Source organism: Danio rerio, chromosome 22, assembly GCF_049306965.1.
Source record: "Danio rerio strain Tuebingen ecotype United States chromosome 22, GRCz12tu, whole genome shotgun sequence".
NCBI lineage: Eukaryota > Metazoa > Chordata > Actinopteri > Cypriniformes > Danionidae > Danio > Danio rerio.
This window is the reverse complement of record NC_133197.1, coordinates 26572938-26597379: the sequence shown is the minus strand read 5'-3', so window position 1 is coordinate 26597379 and position 24442 is coordinate 26572938. Positions and strand designations below refer to the sequence as shown.

The 24442-nt window shown below is 36.2% G+C and overlaps 1 protein-coding gene and 1 long non-coding RNA gene across 2 annotated transcripts in view; one reads left to right on the top strand and one right to left on the bottom strand.

The window, feature by feature from the left end:
* LOC141380281 (uncharacterized) overlaps positions 1-10313 on the top strand; it is a 103230-nt gene extending 92917 nt beyond the window's left edge. The window contains exon 3 of the long non-coding RNA XR_012398044.1: positions 10261-10313. This is a non-coding gene — a long non-coding RNA (uncharacterized lncRNA). The remainder of the gene's footprint in view (positions 1-10260) is intronic.
* vasna (vasorin a) overlaps positions 1-24127 on the bottom strand; it is a 31005-nt gene extending 6878 nt beyond the window's left edge. The window contains exon 1 of the mRNA NM_001326685.1: positions 23953-24127. The gene's annotated coding sequence lies outside the window, so the exon portion shown is untranslated. The remainder of the gene's footprint in view (positions 1-23952) is intronic.
* Between the last annotated feature and the right edge of the window lie 315 nt (positions 24128-24442).

Sequence of the window (24442 nt, the reverse complement as noted above, 5' to 3'; positions counted from 1 at the left end):
AAATGGTTCCACCAGTGTGCGCAATATCATAGAAAAGATATGGCATGACAAGGTGAGTTTCTTGTCCAGTGTGACCCCTCTGCGCCTTAATAATTTCTCCAGAATCGATCATACAGGTCCATGTGTACTAGCTCTGCTACCACACTCTCCAGTGCATTCACGTTTCTTGTTTTGTTTTTTAAATGCTGTTGTCCTGTCTGACCCCCTTAGGAATAGAAACCAATTGAAGGGAAGAAATGACATGTCAAAGAAAGTGGAGTTCCAGAAAACACTTACTGATTGTGTAATGGTCATGGACCAATGGCAGCTCAGAAGTTTTTAGGGGGTCAAACCAACTGTCCAAAAGTTCACTTTTTAATGAGTTGTTTCGAACTGCCAAAGCTAACTCAAAAAGACGACCAGATTTGGTTAGAAATTATATCATTTTGGTTCCGTATTCAATTATATTTGAAGTCGACTGGCCACTTAAGACAATAGATACCTCCCAAAAATCAACTTCACCACATAAGCTGGTAATGACCTTCTAGTTTGTTGCTTGTAAGAGCCAGTCTACTAGCTAATTTGTAACAGGAACCTGCAGGCATGGGAAGGATGGTAAGTATGTATGAGTTTAACAGCTTTGCCTAGTGATTAGATGATGTGACATTCAATTTGGCCCAATTAGCATAATTAAATCATAATTATGCAATCTTTTCATCTCAGTCTGTTAATCCTTATTTAATTTCCCTTCAGGAATTATCTGACGCGGATCAAGTTTTAATGTTTTAGTGATTATTTTTTTTAACTGTTGTTTTGCACATCCCTTGAATGCTCCATCTTCTCCTATTGCTATACACCATGTTGGGACTCTGTAGGTTGCTGGAGTTTTGTATAGAAACTAGAGCTTTTTCATTAAAGAAGGGTTGCTACGTTCCTGTCTTTTGCCCTCCTCCTGTTCTTTTTTTTAAAATTCACAATCCCACCGGCACGGCAGGAATTTTGCAATAACCCTAAAAATCTATCTTCATCACAGGAAGGTATGGGGCCTCCAGTGGGTTTGACATTTCCCTCTCTCACTCTCTCTTTATTTGTTCCAGGGTTCATGTGCTTGTTTGCCAGGCTTCTGTCAAAACTGATTGCCTGAAAACAGGTTTGACGAGGGTGGCATGAGGAGCAGGAGGCTTAGATAAAGCAGAGCTAAAAGCCACCAAGACACCTTTTGTTCACATCATAGGTCATACATCTTAGTCACCTATTAATTATTGCCTCATATGTACACCATGTAACTTATAAAGGCAGCATTAGCGATACAAAAGGACAAGTTCAACTAAAAATGTACTATTTCTTTTCATTTCCGATATTATGAAAAATTGTCTTTTTTTCACACAATTAAAGTAAAAGAAATTTGTTTCTCAATTCACTATACAGACAAAACAGTTTAACTATTTTTGCCCAACACTGTCAATCTAACTACAACAAACTGATGATTTATGACACTTTTTAGCCTTTAACACAAGAGCACTGGCATGCTCACACACACCCAAAAATCAACACACAGGTTTCACTCCAACTCTCAGACACATGCTCCCTCTGGGTTTGGCTTGGCTTCATTTTATTTATAAGCCGTATATGATGAATGAATCCCCAACCGATGAGAGACCAAGAAAACATCCGCTTGCATTCTTATTAGATTTCTCATTATCTGACAAGTATGTTTTTTTTTAAATTAGACAGTGATGAGAAAGAGGACTTGATAAATTAAGTCTTAGAAAGCCCAGAGAACAATATGAAAAACTTTGAATGACCCTGTTTACACAGAATTTTGCATTTGCGTGGGGGTTTGTCATTTACTTCTCCTTTTGTATTCTTGATGCTTCCAATAAAACTGCTTTTGAATGGCAAAGCTCTAAATAAATTCACCCAAAATGGAATCCACAAAGTCAAAAGGTATAAAAATAACAGCATGTTTGTGAAATTTGTTCATTTGACAGACTGGTGAAAGTAAAAAAACGTAACTAAAACCTAGTAATGCTACATCGAACTTTAGCAAAGCTTTGAATCGAATAGCTAAAAACACTAAAAACTAAAGGTTTACACTCACTAGTAGGCTGTAGTGTAGCTAAATTGTAGATATCAACTGTAGCTGCATCATATGCTGCTAAAAATATTTAGCTACAGTTTTTACAAGCAGCCTCTACTGTTGTGTAGTTAAATCTTTACTGTTATTAGCCTCTAGTGTTGCTAACGTTTGCTAGCTATACTATGTACTTCTAAAATATATAACAATTTAGTTGTAGAAAAGCAGGTAAGTGTGTACTTTTAGTAGCTTGCAGTGAAGCTAACCGTTTTGCAAAAACAATTGCTGCACTACAGTGCATGCTTTAACATTTTTGGCTACAGTTTGCTAGCAGCTTATAATATTGCTAGCTATTTTTCTAGATAGGCCTATTTAACTACATCATGCTGCTAATAACATTTTTAGCTACAGTTTACAAGTAGCTTTTAGCTAACTACTTATTTTTGTAGCTTCACTTCAAGCTTTAAACATTTTGTTACCGTTTTCTAGGAGCTTGTAGTGTAGCTAATTGTTGCATGATGTTCAGTTACTCCACACACTGCTAATGAAATATTTAGCTACAGTTTACAAGAAGCATTTAGCCAACTGCTTGTTTTTAGTAGCTTGAAGTGTAGCTAATTGTTGCTTGATGTTCAGTTACATTACACACGGCTAATGAATTATTTAGCTACAGTTTGCAAGTAGCTTGTAGCTAACTGCTTGTTTTAGTAGCTTGTTCTGTAGCTAATTGTAGCTTGATGTTTGGTTACTCCACACACTGCTAATGAAATATTACCTACAGTTTACAAGTAGCTTGTACAGTAGCTAACTATAGCTTGTCAGCTGCGTCCCAAATCGCATACTTTTGCACTATTCTACGCTATTTTGTAGTATAAATAGTGTAACTAGTGCGTTCACACTCAAAACTCTAAAAATAATAAGTGCACTTTAATTACCCGGATGATGCACTCATGCAGCCAGTAAAATGAAGTGTGTAATGATGGACTTCAAACACTTAACGACCGCAGTTTTTTGCTCACGTAGCGGAAGGGGCGGAGCTATCGGGCACACATGTTGGATAACTTTATTTATTTTGGATGGTGAAAGCAAAATTCTCCTACGAGAGTGATTATAGCGCCTCCCGATAGTGAATGCGGTTGTACTCACGGCAGGTATTATTTGATAGTTTGGTCATTTATTTCACTATTTGGCAACCATCAAACACCATCAGGGAAACGGTTTGAATTTCCTCTTAGTAAAAAACATTAGTGCTCCATTTGGCATGACACTACATACATATACTATGCTGTTGAGTGTGTAAGTGCATGAGTACATACTGTAGTGCATGAGTGCATAGTGTGCCATTACAGCTAGTTGTGCAAAGTGTGTAGCTTGCAGTGTATTTAACTGTATTTAGCCACATTACAACCTGCAAAAATATTACTTGTACATTAAAACCCAGTTAAAGTTTGTCTTAGTTTAGTAGCTAGCAGCTACATGGTGATTTGCAACAACTAGTAAATCTTAGTTTTCATGAGCTTGGCAGTTTCAGTTGACCAATTAAGCTGCAGTTGTAAAATATGGGTCAGACAAACACACTCATAGGTTATCATTTACGATTAGAGGCAAAGTTGTGACTTCTCGTTTCCTTAAATAAAATGCTACTGTCATGATATTACTCACAGCCAAACAAACACATACAGATAAATACACATTTCCGTCAGCAACTCCTGAGCACAGCTGGATTGTGTTACCCAGAATGCACTGGTGCAGTCTCTCCGGGTGACAGCAAGCTCCCATTAAGTAACTGTTTTGTGATTAGGGTAGGGGGAGGACTTGAGGGAGGGAAACCAAAAGAGAAACAGGCATCTGCACTTAAATGTGGATTCAGCGCAAGTGTGTGCATGCCCGTAAGCGACTGTTTGTGTTTACGCATGCTTGAATCACATTCATGACCATGTGGCTTATTTCAAATACAAAACAGATTGATCAGGGCAACTATGACTTTTCACTTCAACCTCAACAAAGCCTCCTCAAACTACAGAAGCTTCTTTGCTCTAGTTTGATGTGCACTGAAATCACAAATATGAAGCAATGTAATCTGCAAAGAACAAACTCAGGAATGTTCTACAGACTCAACTAAACAGAAAACAAAGACACAATTTATTCAATTCATTAATGTTACACTGACAAGAACCAAAAGTATAAGCGGGATCAGATTATGCTGGTTGTTTATAAGATAACCATAATTAGATGCACTTAACAAGTAGTTTCAGCGGTAGTGTTCATACAAACTCACACACTTCCCATCTTCCAGACAAAGACACTCTCAAACACACATACACAAAAGACACTAAAAGGTGGAGAATGCCTTAAACAGGATTAGGTGCAATAAAGGTGCACCATCCAGCCTCAGCTTTGCCCAGAGGCAGCAGGCAGTTCATGTTACAGTCTACTCTGTGTGCATGTGTGCACCTGCTAGTCAAGTACATCCACTGAGATTCTGCATTTCTGAGTGAAATGTGAGAAACTTAACAAGACAAAAGACCAAAGTAGACCAACTTACACATGCCGCTGACACACGCCAGCCTGTCATATACTGTTACAAAGGTGACTGCCTGCCTATCTATCTATCTATCTATCTATCTATCTATCTATCTATCTATCTATCTATCTATCTATCTATCTATCTATCTATCTATCTATCTATCTGTCTGTCTGTCTGTCTGTCTGTCTGTCTGTCTGTCTGTCTGTCTGTCTGTCTGTCTGTCTGTCTGTCTGTCTGTCTGTCTGTCTGTCTGTCTGTCTGTCTGTCTGTCTGTCTGTCCGGCCCGCCCGTGCATTCGCCCATCTATACTTTGTCTGTCTTTTTGTCTGTCTTTCTATCTATCTATTTTTTCTATCTCTTTTTTGTCTGTTCATCCATCTGTCCGTCCGTCCATCCTTCTGTCTATCTTTGGCTGTTTGTTCATCCATCCATCCATCCAGCCATCCATTTATTTTTTGTCAGTCCATCCATCAGTCTGTCATTTTGTCTGTCTGTCCATCCATCCATTAATCTTTTTGTCTATCTATTTCTATCAGTCTATTTTTCTATCTCTTTTTTGTATGTTCATCCATCTGTCCGTCCATCCTTCTGTCTGTCTTTTTGTCTGTCTGTCTGTCCATCCATCCATCCATCCATCAATATTTTTGTCCAACTGTCTTTCTATATATCTGTCTGTATTTTGTCTGTTTGTCCATCTGTCTGTCCATCCATTTATTCCTATGTCATCCTGTTCATCCATCTGTCTGTCTGTGGGTTCATTCATTCATCCAGCCACCCATCCATCTTTTTGCCTGTCTTTCCATCCATCCTTGAATCTTTTTGTCCATCTGTCTTTATATCTATCTGTCTATCTATCTTTTTTGTCTGTTCGTACATCTGTCTGTTTGTCTATGTATTTATCTACACAGTGCATCTAGAAAGTATTCATAGCTCTTCACTTTTTCCACAGTTTTTTATGTTACAACCTTTATCCAAAATTAATTAAATTCATTTATTTCCTTGTATAGACAGGTGGATGCCTTTTCAAATCATGCCCAATCAACTGAATTTACCACAGGTGACCTCCAGTTAAGCTGCTGAAACATCTCAAGAATGATCAGTGGAAACAGAATGTACCTGAGCTCAATTTAGAGCTTCAAGCTAAAGCCTTTGAATACTTATGAACGTGATTTTTCAGCTTTTTTATTTTTATTAAATTTACAATTTACAATTTAAAAAAAAAAAAAAAACACATTGTCATTATGGGGTATTGTGTGTAGAATTTTAAAGAAATAAATGAATTGAATGCTTTTTGGAATAAGGCTGTAACATAAAAAAATGTGGGGGGAAAAAGTGAAGCGCTATGAATACTTTCCAAATGCAGTCAGTCTATCTTTTTGTCCATCAATCCATCAGTCTGTCTCTGTCTATCTGTCTTATTGTCTGTCTGTTTATCTATCCATCTATCTACCTTTTTGTCTATCTACCTGTCTGTCTGTCTGTCCGTCTGTGTCTATCTATCTTTTTGTCTGTCTCTGTCTGTCTGTTTGTACAAAATACATATCATTGGGATGTTGAAAACATCACTGGTGAACTGGCGAATCATTGGCTGATCTTTATTCTTTTCATAACTGTAGTGAAAGTCAAGATTCACCTGCAAAGTCCAAGGCTAATTCACATGAATTGAGAAATGTTTCGAAAATATGCCTGACAGTTTATGTATAAAAACTAAATCAACTATTATGCAGTCAATGACTTGATGAGTAGATGTTTTAAGGGGTTGAACAATTGCACAGAGAACTATATAATATGTTTTGAGCAACATGACATTAGCAATTAATAATGTAGTAAATGTAAATAGCTGCCTGAATGTACTAAAGCAAACACAACTTGTTTAGAACAACAAGAAACTGCTTCTATGATGCACACAAGTGATGTGAAGATTGAAGAAGTGGTTTTTAAAAATGTCATTTATAATGTAAGAAATGGACCAAAGCGACTGAGAAAAACTATAGCATGCCTGGCACGAGAGGTATTTTTAGATGGGTGTGTTTAAGAAGGATGTCATTCTGGCGTTCTTAGCTTCCTTTTGTGCTGCACATTTCTTTCTGAAGGGCTGCATTTGAAGGAAGAGCGCATTTGCTGCTGGATTAGCTGTAATGGTGCTGCTGCTATGTCTAGCATGCTGTCGGGTAGCATAATCTGCAGCCATGACATTGTGCGCACATAACTCACATTCACTCTGGGGCTTTCTATGTATGACAGATTAGTACAAAATATTTTACAATAAAAATATCTGGACATTAATTAATTTAATTGTGAAACTAAATCTGAATGAGATATCAAAAGGATCTTTTTCCTATAAATCAAAACATAAGATTAAGTCATATTCTCTAATATTGTAAATGTTATGAATTCATACGCTTATGCTGTAAAAAGTTGTATGAGCAGATTTTAAAGGAACCCATTATGCCCCTATTTACAGGATGTAAATAAGTCTCTGCTATACACAATTAGTCTATAACACTTTGAAACTGCCCCTTTGAGTCTTTAATCTTAATTGTGCAATTGTGACTGTCGCTTTAAATTTAAATGAGATCGTGCTCTTTTTAAAAAAAAGGACAGAGCTACAGATGCCAATGTGTCAGCATAGTGGCAGATTCAAAAACAAGACTGACTTCCTTTGCTAATGAGGGAGAGCTCATCACTAAAGGGCAAGGCATTCCCCCCTCAGATGACACATACAAAGGGAAAATGTCAATTAAAGTATTTCAGATTTTATTTTATGAATAAGTGTGATTATAAAAAAAAATCTAATTTCTAAATTTTTACCATTACATGCTGGTTATATCAACAGACTGTTGCCACACAAATGTGTTTAAACCCCTTATAAACATGACTTTTTTTCATAATAGGTCCCCTTTAATGGTGGTTTATATTATTTATATATCATGAAAGCATCTGTCACTTTTCATTGTAACTCCATGCAAAAAAGGCATAAAAATGGTGCTCAAATATTGTGATCTGGTCTTATGTCGCACCACTAAATATCCTCAACCAGTCATTATGCACTGCTAAGAGCTTAATTTTGACAATGAATGGCAGAGGAAAGTAGTTCCTCATATAAAAATGATTTTTAGACTCTCCGTGTTTGATGTTCTTATTTATTTTCACAATTATGCCATCAAGCTGTCGTTAAACTTACCTATCTATCTATCTATCTATCTATCTATCTATCTATCTATCTATCTATCTATCTATCTATCTATCTATCTATCTATCCATCTATCCATCTATCTATCTATCTATCTATCTATCTATCTATATATATATATATATATATATATATATATTGTACCAAAAATAGATTCATTTTATTATAATTTTACTGTTTCAATAAAGGACAAACTATACTAGAAACATTTTGTGATAAATGAAAAGAGAGTCAGAGAACTGCTTGTTCTTGACAGTGTGTCTTTCTGCAGGTTTAGTTCTTTGTTGTTTTTAATTATTGTTTTCTGGCTTCACTTTACATGAAATCCATGTGTAACAATTACAGCTTTCTCCCTGACATCTCTCATAGAAAAACAAACAAACTCACACCACACGCACATATTTATTTGACCAACTCAACATTTGCACACCTGCTAAACACATTCGAGCAGCAAGTTATTCAAGTTAGCACGTTCCATATTGTCATTCGGTCTACTGCAGTGCAGTACGCAACATGCTGGGTGTCAGGTGAAACACTTTTTGGGCTCGATGCCACAGATCATAATACCATGAGTCATTTGCAAGTACACAGATTGTAGGCGCTAGTGTCAGTCAACAGTCAAAACCCCGAGTGCTAATGATGTTTACCATTGGTTTAGTGTCAAAGAGTTCAGCAGGTGTCGTCACGTGTTCATTCACACTGCACAGGTGTAAAACGCCAGTGCAAAACTCAGAAACTATTGCATTCAAAACAGTCATACCGTACCATAATTAAACTACCATCCATCATAATAATTCAAATTTGCAATGAGGTTGCCATTTATATTATTGTTTTTGTTTTTAAAATGCAGTTTTGTTACAGTTATGTCTGGTGTTCACACTAACCAGCATCTTTGAACTGTGAAAACCAAGTGTTTTGAAATATTAATGCGTATCATTCCCTGATTCGTCAAGCTACACTCACATAACCATTGCTCAACTAAAAAAAAAGCAATAATAAATGTCTGCAAAATATATGCAAGCCCAGTTAGTGCAAATTGTCAAGTATCACATGTTTTACGCTGTACAGTGTGGTCAAAATCATATTTATGAAATGGAGTAAAAACACAAGGCTGAACGAGGAGAGTTTTCATTCATTTTGCAATATTGAGTAGTGTAAACGCAGCGTAAAATGTGGATTGTTTTATTAGAACAAACTAAATTAAAGCATAAAAATGAATGTGTCAAAAATGATCTGAATGTGAAAGAGAAGTGGACTGAAATAAACTGAAACAATGCAGCACTGGGGTTCATTCTTCGTACTTGGATTACTCAACTAGCTGGATTACTCAATTAGGTGGATTTGGTTATTGACGATTTGACACAATACAGAATGGTTCATTCTTCAAAACTTATCAGAGTGTTGTTGCAATAGCAACAGTTTGGGTAGCTCAAACCTAACAAACACATTTCATATAAACAGGATTAGATGAGGCATTTTCAAGCAAAGGTAATACTAAGTATGTACCAAATTCTGATATCTTTGTATGGTACTAGTCATTTACACATGGGAAAATAGTATTTTTTTTTAAGTATATATTTAGCTATGAAGTAAAAAAGGATAAACATTTAATAAAATTTTAAAATATGGATAAATAAAACTGTCACAGGGTGATTCCCCCTAAGGGGTTCAAAGAAAACATTTATTAATATGAACTTATTAGATACAAATGCATACTATTTTAAGATACCGACCAGCTTTAGTCCAATTTGTGTATGATAATAGACATGCACAATATTCTACAGTTTTAAAAAAAAATAATAATTAATGCGGTCATGCACATGTTTTGACAGTTAATTGACTGTGATTTAATGCTTTGCAAAAGTTGTAGACTCTTTTACCATTATCAAAATGCTTTTTTAATGCTAAATTAATTTATACAGCCAGTTATTCCTTACACCGATTAAGAAACTTGAATAGGCCCAGGCTATTATATTAAAGAAAATTAGCTCTAAATGTAAAACAATAACAATAAATTGCTAAATACTCCTGACACATTAAAGTATAAATATTAATCAGATGATGTCATCACACTGCTGTGCCGTCAGCCAATCTTTGTATTGCTTATCATGGTTTCAAGGATTGATAGAGCTGTTCTTCACAACACACGCAGCGATCTCAGATCAGTTCATCCAGACATTTTAAATGCGAACTTGTTTAAAGAACCAATTAGCCAGAGATCAATTATCTGGAATAAAAGATTCAGGATCTGCCAAATCATCTTAGTTTATTTAAGCGAGGTATGAAGAATGGACCCAAGAAAGCTTTTATCTAAAATTAGATATGAAATTATTGTGAACTGAATGGGAGCGAAAACTGTTTCACTAAATAATGTTAAATCAAGCAATACATTTCACAGAAAAGATTTAGATTACAAGTGATTTGAATCTGAATTTAATGTGAACAAGAAGTTTAACATGAATTTAATTGAACTGATCCACACAGAGGAAAAAACGTAACAAGAGTTAAACCATTCAGTGACTGCATGGAAAGGACTCAAGAAGAAGAAGAAGAAGAAGAAGAAGAAGAAGAAGAAGTGACCAATGTGAATGAAAAGTTAAGTGATTTATATTGAAATTAAATTAAATAACATTTAAATGTGAATTAAATTAAAAAGTGAGTGGGAGAGATAATGGCTTTGTTTGAAAAACATTTGCATACAGCAAAATCAGAAAAGTTAAGCAGATTGAATTGATTTTGATTAGAATTCAAATTAAATGTAAACCCAACATGTAACATGAATAGACCTGAACTCAGCTAGGCAGAAAGACAACCAACATTAAATCAAAATAAGCTACAAAATGACTGCAAATAATTCTTAAAAATGGCTGCACTGAAAGCAATAACTTATTAGAATCAAATCCAATTAAAGGTAAACTAGATGAAGTTGAAGTCTAAACTATTAGCCCCCTTGTATTATTAGCCCCTGTTTATTTTTTCCCCAATTTCTGTTTAACGGAGAGAAGATTTTTTTTCAACACATTTCAAAACATAAAAGTTTTAATAACTCATTTTTAATAACTGATTTATTTTATCTTTGCCATGATGACAGTAAATCATATTTGACGAGATATTTTTAAGGCACTTCTATATAGCTTAACTTGAAGCTGTATAGAATTTATTTAAAGGCTAAACTATGTTAATTAGGTTAACTAGGCAGGATAAATAACGATGGTTTATTCTGTAGACTATCGAAAAAAATAGCTTAAAGGGGCTAATAATTTTGTCCTTAAAATGGTGTTTTAAAAAATTAAAACTGCTTTTATTCTAGCCAAAATAAAACAAATAAGACTTTCTCCAGAAGAAAAAATCTCAGACATACTGTGAAAATGTCCTTGCTCTGTTAAACATCATTTGGGAAATATTTTAAAAAGAAAAATAAATTCAAAGAGGGGCTAATAATTCTGACTTCAACTGTATTTCATCGTTCCAATAAATATGAAAATAGGAATTAAAAGTTGATAATCGAATTTGATTGAATAGAGCATAAGAAAGAGTGTAGGAAATATCTCCCAGCTGGGACGTGCTGGAACAAATCGGCCCACCGCCCCCTTGTTGCCCCGCAGGGGGTGTCCTGTCTTCTGACCAGCTGTGTTTTCAGCTGTTTGTCAGGGGCTCTACAGACCAAATCTAAAAGCACTAATTCAAGCACATCTGAAATATAGAACCACTATGCACAATATCTGTCATAAATCAAATAATCACATTTGTGATACTGAGCATATGATCTCTTTGGTTGAAAAGGTCAGATTTTCTCGCTTCCACTGCAACACAAGAAGCTCTTCAGATGATTGTCAGGTTTTATACATGTTATATTTTATACAAAATACTACTAAAGACTGTGTGTGTGTGTCGGCACAAGTACAGTTTGTTTTTGGCTTTATATTTGTATTGCAGACCATGTAAACAGTGTTCAAATTCCATCATTAGCACTAGAGTTGCACTGAATTTGGTTGATTTTCGTCAATACAGATATCCAATAATTACCAAATACTGATAAATAGTCCAATAAATACACATATTTTTATACATTTTTCTGAACTTGATTAAACGCAAACAAGTACAGATGACAACAGATACCTTAAAACCTTGCAGAAAATGAAAAAATTTGATCTTTTTTTCCCCAAAAAATTTACAAATTGCAATTCTGAACTCGTAAACGGGAAGTTGCTGATACTTTTATTTCAGTATGTTGATGTACTTCCAACTGAAAGTGAATATTGAGTAGGGGGCGGGGCTTTCTTTTTGCACATCATTTTCTCTTCTAGCTAATTAATGCTAAGAGGGGCGTGTTTACTTATATTTAAATTAGTTTCTTTGACAGGGACATGCACAACAATACAATGACCTCGAAAGAAAACGTGTTTTCAACCCAGGTTAAATGAAGATGACAGCTAAATTGTAGAGAAGCAAGAACAATGTACTAGTGGCTACGACTTCTTGCAGTTTGTGTGTTCGCCGTGTACATTTTTTGGCAATCTCAAATATGTTACTGGGGACATTTTATCATACGTGCCAATTACAAGGCCGCTATGTACATTTCAACGTACTACTACAAGTGTTTCTGAGGCGTAACTTGCAGTTATTGAGATCCCATTGAAACATGTGAGATGTCACAACGTCATGTTGTTTGCAAGAATACTTTCTAGATTACATTTTCAGCAAATGTTTTCAAGCGTTTTCTCCAATTTTATCCACATCCTATTCATGATAGATTACAATGTTCATTTATGCAACCCCACTCGCTGACTTCTTTGTCCGTTTTATCGATAGTTAGCCTACTTGTAGGGCTGGGCAGTATATCGAGTTCTGGGTATATATCAACATGATTCCTCAACGCAATGCAGGATTACCCAATATCTTTCATATCGATATGGTTTGAGACTACACGTGCGCATTCTGCAAGAAACAGACCAGTCCAAGGTAGCTCGCGGGCTCCGCTTGCACACCTAGCACATGCACAAATTAATAATTCACTCCCTGAGTCATACAAAAGATTTGTTCAAAATGAACGAAACGTTCAAGAACAACTCCCTTAACTACACACAACATGAAGGAAAATGCAGTGCTGGTGTTGTATTAATATCTGACTCCCCGGACAAATTTGACTCCCCCTCGCATGCACGCGCATTACACAGCGTCTGCAGTTGTCACAGCAGTTTATCAGAAACCTTTTATCGATCATTTCTTCCGCAATTGACAGCAAAAACGTATGTAGAAGCCTTGTCAAATAGACAAACAGCATCTGAATGTGTTCAAAAGAATTAAAAACACCAAAATGGGATGAATTTATACCACATTTTGAAAGTGAAACCACCTCATATTCACTGATTATAAGTTTAGAATTTATTACACGATGGTCTCTTCTTTACATTTACGTTATAACACATTTAGCTCTGCTTTCTGGTCTTAAATTGCATATTGACTTCAATTCCGATTATATTCTAATCATTGTATTTATTTATTTATTTATTTATTCTGTTTAATTAATTTATTTATTTTTGCCCCTTAACTAGAAGGCATGATTTGATTTGTGTGTGGCTAGTGTACAAACGGTTGGTGATTTAAACGATTATTAAAACCTATTGTCTACCAAACATTTATTTTTCTATTTTAATATCTAGCTGTAAGCTAACAATATAAGAATGATATTTATAATGATAAATATAACAGGGAAGGAAACTCCTGCATTTGAATTATATTCTGCTTAAAAACTGTTAATAAAGTTTTAATAAAGGCTTTGACTCTCAAGTAACCATTTATGGGAAAATACTGGATATATATCGGTTACTGTCATTCCTCCTAAAAATACAGAGATATGATTTTCATCCAGCTTTACTCAGGGTCACCTCCTGTAGTTGCAATTAACAGTACAATGGTGAGCGTGTCAAGTATGAAAGCCTCCACAACATCCAGCTGTACGTGCACAGTAGAGTAGGTGTAGACGTTAATAACTGGGATGGTTGGGTTTAGTTGTGGAGTAGGTATAGTAGTTAATAACTGTGACATTTGGGTTGGGGATAACTGTTTGATTTAGGGTTGGGGAAGGTGTAGACATTAATACCTATAATGATTGGGTTTAGGATTGGGGCAGTTGTAGATGTTAATAACTGTGATGGATAGAGCTCCATCTTGCCGACAACATAGTTTTTACACATGGGTCTCGGTAACTTCAAGTTGCGCCTCTAGTACAAGTTACACCCCTGCCCAGTCGGCAGACAGACCCTACTCTACTAACCCACCCAGCTCCTTCCCTTAACCCAACGAATAGTGTTTTCAAAAGCAATCTAGAAAAGAAAAGCCATCACTGCCGTATAGTGCTTTTACCACAATTTTAGACTGCTGTTTTTAGGTTTCGTTTCACTTTTTTTCTGAAACTATCCTTTTCCAGATTCAAACCGCAAGCCTGCTCCGCCACCATCCAACAACATACCTGGTGAGCTACCAAGCAAACTGTAATGTCCCCAAACCCCACCACTAAACCTACCTCTTATTGGGGATGAGCAAATTGTACTCAAATGTACAAATGAGATGGTACAAATTAATATGAATTGACCACTAAATAAACAGTTGTGAATTGCCATAAAATAGCAATGGTTTCAACCTGCAGTCATCCAAACGATGGCTGCAGACAGTGGGTGGTTTGTATCTTTAATAAAATATGACAATTTGTATTCACTGAATAGTAAGAATGATTAATACGTCCATATGAAACAGTCCCTAGAAAGTGACATTGCGTCCTCAGTTTCGGGCTCAGGCACACTTTGCACTCACACTACAAGCATACTGCACCAAAGCCCAACCAAACCGCACTATGGCACACCTCTTCCAACCAGCCAGGGCTTGCCAACTGAACTGCGCCTGGGCCTGATTCGGAGCACTCACATATGTCAAACCAAGCGTAATATGCACCCAGGCATGGTTCGGATAGCCTAGTGTGAGTGCACTCTCAGAGCAATATAAAATGATGAACGTTTTATTATATATATATATATCATCATATTCCACTGTCCGGAGTTACATAGCAGATCTATTTACATTCAGCAGCCTGTTAAATGAAATAAATGAGTGTCGGTTCAGCTTCAGTGATGATAAGGTATGCTGGAACAAGACCAAATCAGTTTCTCTGCCTGCCTGTCCCGACCTGTTCCTACTGGGGTTCACTAGAAGAACATTTACCTCCTTTGAAAGATGCGGTGCTTCCTTGTAATGTGTAGACATGGTGTAAGCGTGGCTACAGTAACTAAATACTAGAGTAGCCCTCCATCACTCTTCAGCACACTACTCTGTTTGTGTATGGTTGCAGCTCAGTGGAAAAACAATGAAAGAAATGCGTGCAGTGTATGTGCGTGTGCGTGTGTGTGTGTGTCTGTGTGTTTAAGTGTGTGCTTGTTTTAAAGGCTTATCTGATCGTATCCTGGCAGTCTGCTGATGAATTTATTTTGATACAGTTCAATTGCTGCATTGATCGATTTAAGCGCGCAGGCAGAATTAATGTATTGGTGACCTCAGTGTGACTCCAGCAGTGTTCACAAGTTGGTTGTGTGACTTTGCCGCGTGAATGTGCAGATGATTTAATCACTAATAACTTTGTCAATTCTGCTATCGTTCGCTCAATGTATCGCTGTCTTTCTTCTGTGCAACACCAAAAGTTTTTTGTAGTCAGTGGGATCTAATGTTGTTTGTACACCATTGACTTTTATGCATAAACTGTTAACCGTTCTTAAAGAAAATGTTTGTGTTTTATGGAATTAAAAAAGTAGCTTTTTTCAGTTAGACAGAGACACTATTAATTCTCTAAGTTTGGTTAGGTTGGTGTTTTATTTCATGAACAAATGATTATGTTTTCGAACGTTTAAATTAGAATATTAGCACTTTCATAATTTAGTTGCAAATCAAACTTCATGTATTGAGATACACTCAAATCATTTATTAATTATTGTTTAATTTAGGTTTAATTTAACGTTACTTAACTACTCAATAAACATGTTTACCTAATTAATTAATTAGTAAAAACTAAAATGTTTTCAAAAGTCACTAAAGCTGCATTAAAAGTTAAATTGTGAAATATTATTAGTGTTTAAAATAACATTTCCTTTTAAATCTATTTTAAAATGTGATTTATGTGATCGCAAAGATAAAAATTAAACTTATGGTATCATAAAAACCTTCAGAAATCAACCAATAAACAAATCAGTAAACATTTAATCAGCGCTGAAAATTTTTAAAGAAACAGTATGCTGTGGGGGAAATAAGTATTGAACATGACATCATTTCTCCTAGAAAACATATTTCTAATGGGGCTGTTGACTTTTCAGCAGACATTAGTAACAACCAAAGAAATCCATATATGCAAAGATAATCTAACAAATCAAACAAATCTAATTACTTTACAAATTAAGAGTTGCATAATAAAATGAAATGACGCACGGAAAAAGTATTGAACACATGAAGAAAGGGAGGTGTAGAAAGGCAGTGAAAGCCCAGACAGCAGCTGAAATCTCTTAGTAGTTCTTTAGCAACTCTCTGCCCTTCATCATTGTTAATTAATATTAGCTGCTTCAGTCCAACATCTACATTTGCAGGATGATAAAGATGAAACCAGGGTGGGCATTTCAGCAGGACAACGATCCAAAACACAGCCAAGGAAACTCTCAAATGCAAAGAAAATCAAGCTGTAGAATGGCCCAGCCAATCATGTCACTTATTTACTTATTAAAAGATTTTGTGTCTTGTGAGCAACTTTGGATGTTGTTAAAGGTCAAAAGCATGTCACTTGTTGTTTAGTTAATGCCAATCGCTCAAAATCACTCAAATCTGTTGCAGAAGTAGTGACTGCCAAGAAAACAAACCCTCCTCCTCCTCCCTCTAAGACTGGGATTTGATTTTCTCTTGCTTTCTTAGTTTTTGAAGTGTTGTTAAGCAAGCAAAGAGTCGCAATACAAGTGTATTATACATGGAACACCATTCACTTTTGGATCTTCCAAAAGAAAAAACAAAATAAAGATCAGATTGGCTAGACGAAACCAACAGAACCGTCAAGACTTTTACATCATGTTAAAATCTGTAAAAAAATCACACCTGAGTAATGCATGTGAGTTCATTCTCTATATGAGAGGTGTCTTTAACCTGATGACGTATGTACTGTATATATAACTTTGGCTCCACATTGATACAGTAAATCAGAATTCAAACTGACTTTCAGTACATTCTGATATTGTACTCAACATATATACTGTATAATGGCCAATTTAAAACACCACAGTGCTACTCAGCATTGTTTTCTTATGTTTTATATTTAAAATTTAAGATAGTTTACTTAATAAAGTAAAAGGAGAAACAGGTCATCTTTGATCAAACAGTCTCCTGAGAGCCTGCATTTGAAAGACGTTAGACGGATGTTTGCTGTTCTTGACTTGTGAAAACCTGAACACCACCCAGCAGACGCGGCCAAACGACACAACTCTCTGTCCTCAAGCGAATAACAAGATGTTACAGCTCACAGCCGGAAAGAAAAAAAAAATTATAAAGTTGAAGAAGCATTTTTACTGCACCTAGGATGATTTATGTGCCGTGATGAAGTCTGCAGTTTAATGCCAAAAATAAAATAAATAACAATAAATAATGACTGTTTCCAAAGATGTTTCCTCAGCACTCCTTAGATTTTCTATAGGGCAACTGAATATTTAACTCCACCCTAAACTCATGCTATTGGCTGTGCTGTTGTTATGTGAAAAGATCTTACCCTTTTCAAATTTTACATAAGAATATTGTCATTTATCTGTGATTGTCATAGTGTTTTAGCCCAGCTGAAAGTCTAAAAATGCTTAGCTGTAAGTGCTTCTCTAAAGGCTGATTCATACTTCTTTGTCAAGTTTATGCGTATGGTCTGGCGGAGCCTTTGCGCCGTCGCATAGCCCTCGCCGTTTTTGACGCCAACATGCACCTCTAAAGAAATGTAACTACACGTCGTAACGATGTGTAGAGCAAGCTCTGTGATTGGTCGGCTTGGTACTAGTGACGAGCATGGGTAGTGCTGAGAGCCGCAAGCCTGAAAGAGCGAGTGTTTAGAAGTGTTGAGTCATGAGAAGGAGCTACAGATGAAAAACTATTGTTTTGTGTTTACCTAATGATTAAAGTTGGTGCAAGTCCGACGGTTCCCGCCTCTGAATGAGCGAGTTTTAGCTACTTGTAGCATTCAAAAAAACAAACACTCACAAAGAAACTCAACACAGAGGGACATAAAGACCTACTGCTAGAAAGCATTTTGAAAGTGTTATTGCAGAGCAACACAAACAGTACACAGAAGTATATTGACACAGGGAAATAGCTGAGGGTCGCAGCAATCACTCGACGCACAAGTATAAATCAGCCTTAAGTGCCGGATTAATTAGAAAAAACAATGAGCGCTCATTTTGTGTAAAATGCACAATAAGCACCTCACTACGCATCTTACTGTAGTTTTAAAAAAACTAAAACAAAGCTTTCGTTGACATGAACAGATTTTTAAAAAATGCTCACCTCAGGAAAATATAAATATTTACCAAATGATGTTTAACAGAGCAATTTTTCACAGTATTTCCAACAATATTTTTTCTTCTGGAGAAAGGCTTATTAGTTTTATTTCGGCTAGAATAAAAGCAGCTTTAAACATCTTTAAACTTATTTTAATAACTCAACATTATTAGCCCCCTTAAGCAATATATATTTTTGACAATGACTTGCCTAATTACCCTAATTACGCCTGTAAATGTCACTTTAAGGTTGAATACTAGTATCTTGATAATTATCTAATAAAAAATTATGTTCTGTCATCGTAGCAAAGATAAAAGAAATCAGTTATTAGAAATGAGTTATTGAATCTGTTATGTTTAGAAATGTCTTCTTTCCATTAAATAGAAATTTGGGTGGGGGGGATATAAAGGGTTACTAATAATAAGTCTGACTTCAACTGTAAATATACAGTTATTTTCCTCCCTGTAAATAAGGAAAGGGAAATAAATACATTAGAAAAAATATGAAACAAACTGTGCTTTAAGCATCTTCACTGTTGTTAGAAAAAACTTTAGCTACAAAAGTCCTTCAGTCAAGAGCGGTGAGTTTTCTCCTTTTGTTGTTTGATTAATAATAAAAACAGTCAGCAGCAGGAATATTGCACACTGTCACTTTCAGAGCAGTGAGCAGTTCAGATATGGTCTCTCTCTCAAATGTCTTTTGATGCTCAACTTTTTTTGTTTATTACAATAATAAGGGTTAATATGAATAATCACTATGCCGCGCTCTGACACAAATGTGCATGTATTTGAGCATTAAAGCGCTCGCATTAAGATGGTTTTAGCTGAGTGTGCTCTACTCGTCTCCGAGGCCAAGCACACACACACAACAGCATGCGCTCTTTCACGCTTTTTTCAAGAGTTCACACTTAGCTGATGATTGATAATAAAGCTAGTTTGGCGTGCTGTCCCGGGAGAGCGCCCTGAGCTTATAAGATCCTCGAGCCCTGGGCTCCCTCCCATTGCAAGGCGAGTCGGGAGTTTGAGCTCAGGTAGATCTCCATGACTCCCCCTCTTGCTTGTTGTAGCGAAGTGTCAGATATGGATGCTGAAAGGTGTACTCAGAGTTTAGCTAAAGTATTTGGATTAATTGTTTAGAGTGCTTGTTTTTGAACTGTGGGAGGAAACCGGAGGACATGGGGAAAACCCACGCGACCATGGGGAGAATGAGCAAACTCCGCACAGAAATGCCGTCTGGTTTGGAAAGAAATTAAACCAGGGGCATTCTTGCTGTGAGGCAACAGCGCTAATCGCTGGCCACCGTGACGCCCGTTTGAAAGGAGGGAAAGTAGGGTTGGGTGGGGGGGTTTCTTCAAGACGAAGATATTGAGATGAGAAAAGTCTGGTTATTTATAGTGAGTTAAGGATCGTCTGATAGGATAATCAGTCATTAGCTAAACTTGGAACAGCTGTGAACAATCATAAGCATGTGATCCTCTCGAAATTTGTTTATTAATAAACTTCACAAAAAAATTAATGATTCGAATGTACATCAATGAATGATGCGCATCCCGTGCTGAAAAAGTTACATTACAATACATGCTTTTAGTCATTTTTCACATGGAACTAAGCTTTGCAGAGCAACACAACTGGAAAGGGGGCGGTATTTAATGCAATAATCGTTTTTATCTCGATTATTATTTTTTTTTATAATCATGAGAAGCCAAAATCGAAAACGAATTTTTGATAAATTGCACAGCCCTATCTAACAGTATGTTGAGAAGAGAAATATTTGTATAGTTTTGTATAGTATTCATATAGTAGCATCTAATCTTATTCTTTCTAGCACTTCACAGACTTGCCATGCTTTATATGCATGTTTTTATTCCTTTGTTTCTTTTGGCATTGACTCTTGTCTTCACTTGGATCATGGTCAAACACACACGCACACACACACACACACACACACACACACGCACACACACGCACACGCACACACACACACACACACACACACACACACACACACACACACACACACACACACACAGCAGGGATTTACTCTAAACTGTGTTTTTACAAGTGGACGCCGTGGCAGAACATACATGAAATAAATCCTTAAAGATACAACATGAGCTTTTCCTCACTAGTTGTGCTTATGGGGAAGTGATTTTTAAAACCAGTAATTCAAACCAGTTAAATTGTTGGACGTACAACTTCTGAATGCCTGACATTAAAATAGTTTTCTGACATTAATAAGTTTGTATGTTGTTCCACTGTTCCATGTATAATACACTTGTATTGTGACTCTTTGTTTGCTAAACACTTCAAGAACTAAGAAACCAAGAGAAAATCAAATCTCAGTCTTAGTGGGAGGAGGAGGGTTTGTTTTTTTGGCAGTCACTACTTCTTCAACAGATTTGAGTGATTTTGAGCGATTGGCATAAACCAAACAACAAGTGACATGCTTTTGACCTTTAACAACAGCCAAAGTTGCACACAATACACAAAAGCTCCGATCTTTGGGTTTCTATAAGTAAATAATCATCAGATGTCAGACACTTGACTTTACCATGGACTAATTAAAGTCATTCTTCACTCAGCATCTGCAAACACTTATTCCAGATCGCTGTGCCTTAACGTTCATCATGGATTATTAACTACGACTGGGAAGCTTCTTCTGAGATACTCCCCTATTTAGTTGTCATGGTGGCATGACCCGAGCACTTATTAGCTGACCTTTGGGATTATTCCAAGCCTGGCCAGGGGGGGTTAAGCCTTCATCTTCAAATGCCCAGTATAACATCCTACCAACCCCTTTAATTAAATTGCTGAGACACAGAGTCAGGAATGTTTGCTTGTTCTCCTTCTGTATCTCTGGCTTTGCTTTTCTCATACGCTCATCCCTCCTTCATAGCCTGAGTGCCCCCTCAGTGTTTGCCTATCCCGAATGATGACTGGCTGTCTGCCAGCTGATCTCCAACTCAACCGAGAGGAACGTGTTAACATAAGTATTGCAGTTATTATCACACATTACATAAGGAATGGGGCCCAGATTACTAATGACGGATCGGATTTAACTCACAGCTGGTGCTTGGACTGCTTTGACGTCATTTATAAACAATATCTACGAAGCAAACAAATAATAACTTTGGTTTTCTGCTCCAAGGGTCAGTTGAGTGCACTACAAATGTGGTTGTGCAATACGTTGAAAATGCCTATATTAAAGGTTCATCAAAGTGTTCTCAAACATCACAGGCTCTTTAGAAGGGTGATGTACAGTATGTACAGTTCTTGAGTTGCTCATGTGGTTCTTTGGAGTTTAAAAAGTTTGTACATTTGGATCCTAAGGCAAGCATCCTGGGTTTCTGTCATTAAAATATATTTAATGTCATTTTTTAATGACTTGCTGAAAATTAAAAAGCAGACTTCACCCCTGGTTCTATAAAGAACCTTTTATATTTAAGTTTTCCATTAAACAAAATTGCAAAAACATTCTTTTGCTTACAAAAAAATATTCTTCACACTAATAAAAATGTGGTTCTTAGGGGAACCAATAATGCTCGCAGCCAAAAATCCCCTTCTGGAACATCTAATTTTGCTCAAAACTACATAACAGGTCATTTCACAGATGCTACACCTAATGTGTTTCAATAATCTAGTTGACATTTAAAGGTTAAGACCATTTCAACATCTCCTTCAGACCTCCTGCCAACCACTGAGCACAAGAAAGAGGCGTGCAGCTGAGGAGGATTTACAAAACTATTCAGAATCACACAAAAAAGAATGGCCAGAATCTCAGCATGCCACTCAACCCTTGCTCTAAAGTACTACTTGATAGAGTCCTGCACAAAAACCTTTCTCCCTGGAGTCTTTGAAGCGTGAAAATAATGGGTTTAAAAGCCAGAATAACTGAGTATAATCTCCTTTACACTGTGTGAATCTAAACTAATTTACACTACTTGTCAATTTTGGTGGGTAAGAATGTTGCACAATAATAAAATGAGCACAATCTGGCACATTCAAGCCGATCAAGAAATAGTCAATTTCATATAAGTTGTACAGGTCGAGAAAAAAAGCTGGGTTCGATTCAATCAATTTGTGTTGGAACAACTTGAAGCAATTAAATTAACTTATTCGTTTTTACAAATTGAAGTTGATTAAACTTAAATCAATTAGGCTGCCACAAAAACCCCTCAAGAATTGTGTTGTTATAGCTCTTTTTAATAAATAAGTAGATTGAACAAACAGCAAGTGCCATTTTATGAGTGTATGAACTTCAGTGCTAAGCAAAAATGCAGTCTCAATAATTATTTTCCATATTGAATGATAACTATATATTTTTCAATAAGAGTTGGTAATGTTTCCAGATTTAAAAGGGTACCCCAACAACGATTTAGAGAGTCCATTAAAGGGCATTACTTCTTTTCGGTTGAAATATTTTCTTTAATATCTCTAATATCAACACACTTTTAGATTCCCATTGTTGCACATTTCAGCTGTGTGATTGGCTCAAAAGTAAAAACGTACAGAGCTTATCATTCTTACTGACATACGCTTGCGATTCCATAAAATATTGTGATATTGCATTCATAAGCGACCAACAAAACGATACATAATACAATTTTTCATAATTTTTAATACAATAGAGATGCTAATACAAAAGTAATAGTTCTGACAGCAGTTTGATTGCGTTGCTGATGTTTTTTCTTGCGCAATAACGTCTACTTATGCTCTATACACACAATTAGATTGACAGCATTTCTGTCCGACAGCCTCCAGTGAACTGAACTGTGGCAGATAATTTTTTTCCTCAGGTGAACGCGACTAACTTTCAAAGGAATAGTTCACCCTCCAAAAAAATGCTAATTTCCTTAATGTTTACTCACACTCAGATGGTTCTAAACCTTTGACGATTTACTTAAGGTGAACACAAAGCAAGTTATTCAAGAATGCCAGCAGCCATTTATAGTAGGAATAAAATACTATCAAAGTCAGTGGCGGAAATGCTGAAAAAAATAAAAACCTGTTTTGTGTTTAACAAAGAGACTCAAACAAGTTTGGAACAAGTGGATAATTTACATTTTATGGTAAACATTCCAAAATCCATATTGTTGTTTTATGACAGATGCGCATGGGTAATACCACTGCTCGTAAAGCGAGTCAATTCAATCCCCAACAAATCCTCCAACTCGCGCATGTAGCCTTTAACTACAATATTGTCTATAACAAGAGGTATTGTGCTTAAAGATTCTATTTCAAAGTCATAACTTACGATTTATTGCTTCACATTAACTTTAATTTCTTCGTTGTTTATGTTCTACCGGATAATGAGATAAGAGGAATCTTCAAAACTGGTTCACAAACAAACACATTCATCACCGAAGCAGCATTGCGCGTTATGGCATTGACTTGGCTTACCTGGTGCGAAGCTCGTAATTTTTAAAACAGACATTAAGCTGCAAGGAATAAAGCGGGGTTGTACTGCTACAAAACTGAAAGTAGGTTAAAACAAAGTTGTTTTTACTGTGTAAGTTTTCATTAAATGTTTAATGCAACCCATAATCTGTCTATTAAACATTTACTTTTCTTGATTACATTTAGAATATCAAGAAATAGTAGGATAAATCATTGCACTGCTTACCTGTACAAAATACGAAACGTCAAGCAAGCGCGCGTTGTTTTATCCACAATAGACAACGCTTGCAAGCTACTTCATTCCTTAAGCAGGAATCATTTCTCCTGAATGCAAGCTTTAACACATCACTGTTATATACGGAGTCTCCTGGTGCGTATAGGTTGCGTCCAGTCAGACGTCTGAACTTTAGGAACTCGATTGTGTTTTTTTACTGAATGGCAGGAGCGCAACACCTCCGAGGTTTGGAAAGGAGGAGCAAAACGCTTGAATCAAGTTAACTCACCGTCGCCGGGCTGTGGTGACAAGGGGTATGTGCTGACTGATATAATAGCGTGTATACACTGAAAGCGTTGTTTGGCGATTTGGTATGAAATACAGAAGGCTAGTCTCTAAATCAGGGCTGACCAAACTTTTTCATATATAGGGCCAAAAAAACAAATATCATTAAGTGCCGTGGGCCGAATATGAATATACCAAACTATATTACATTAAAGTT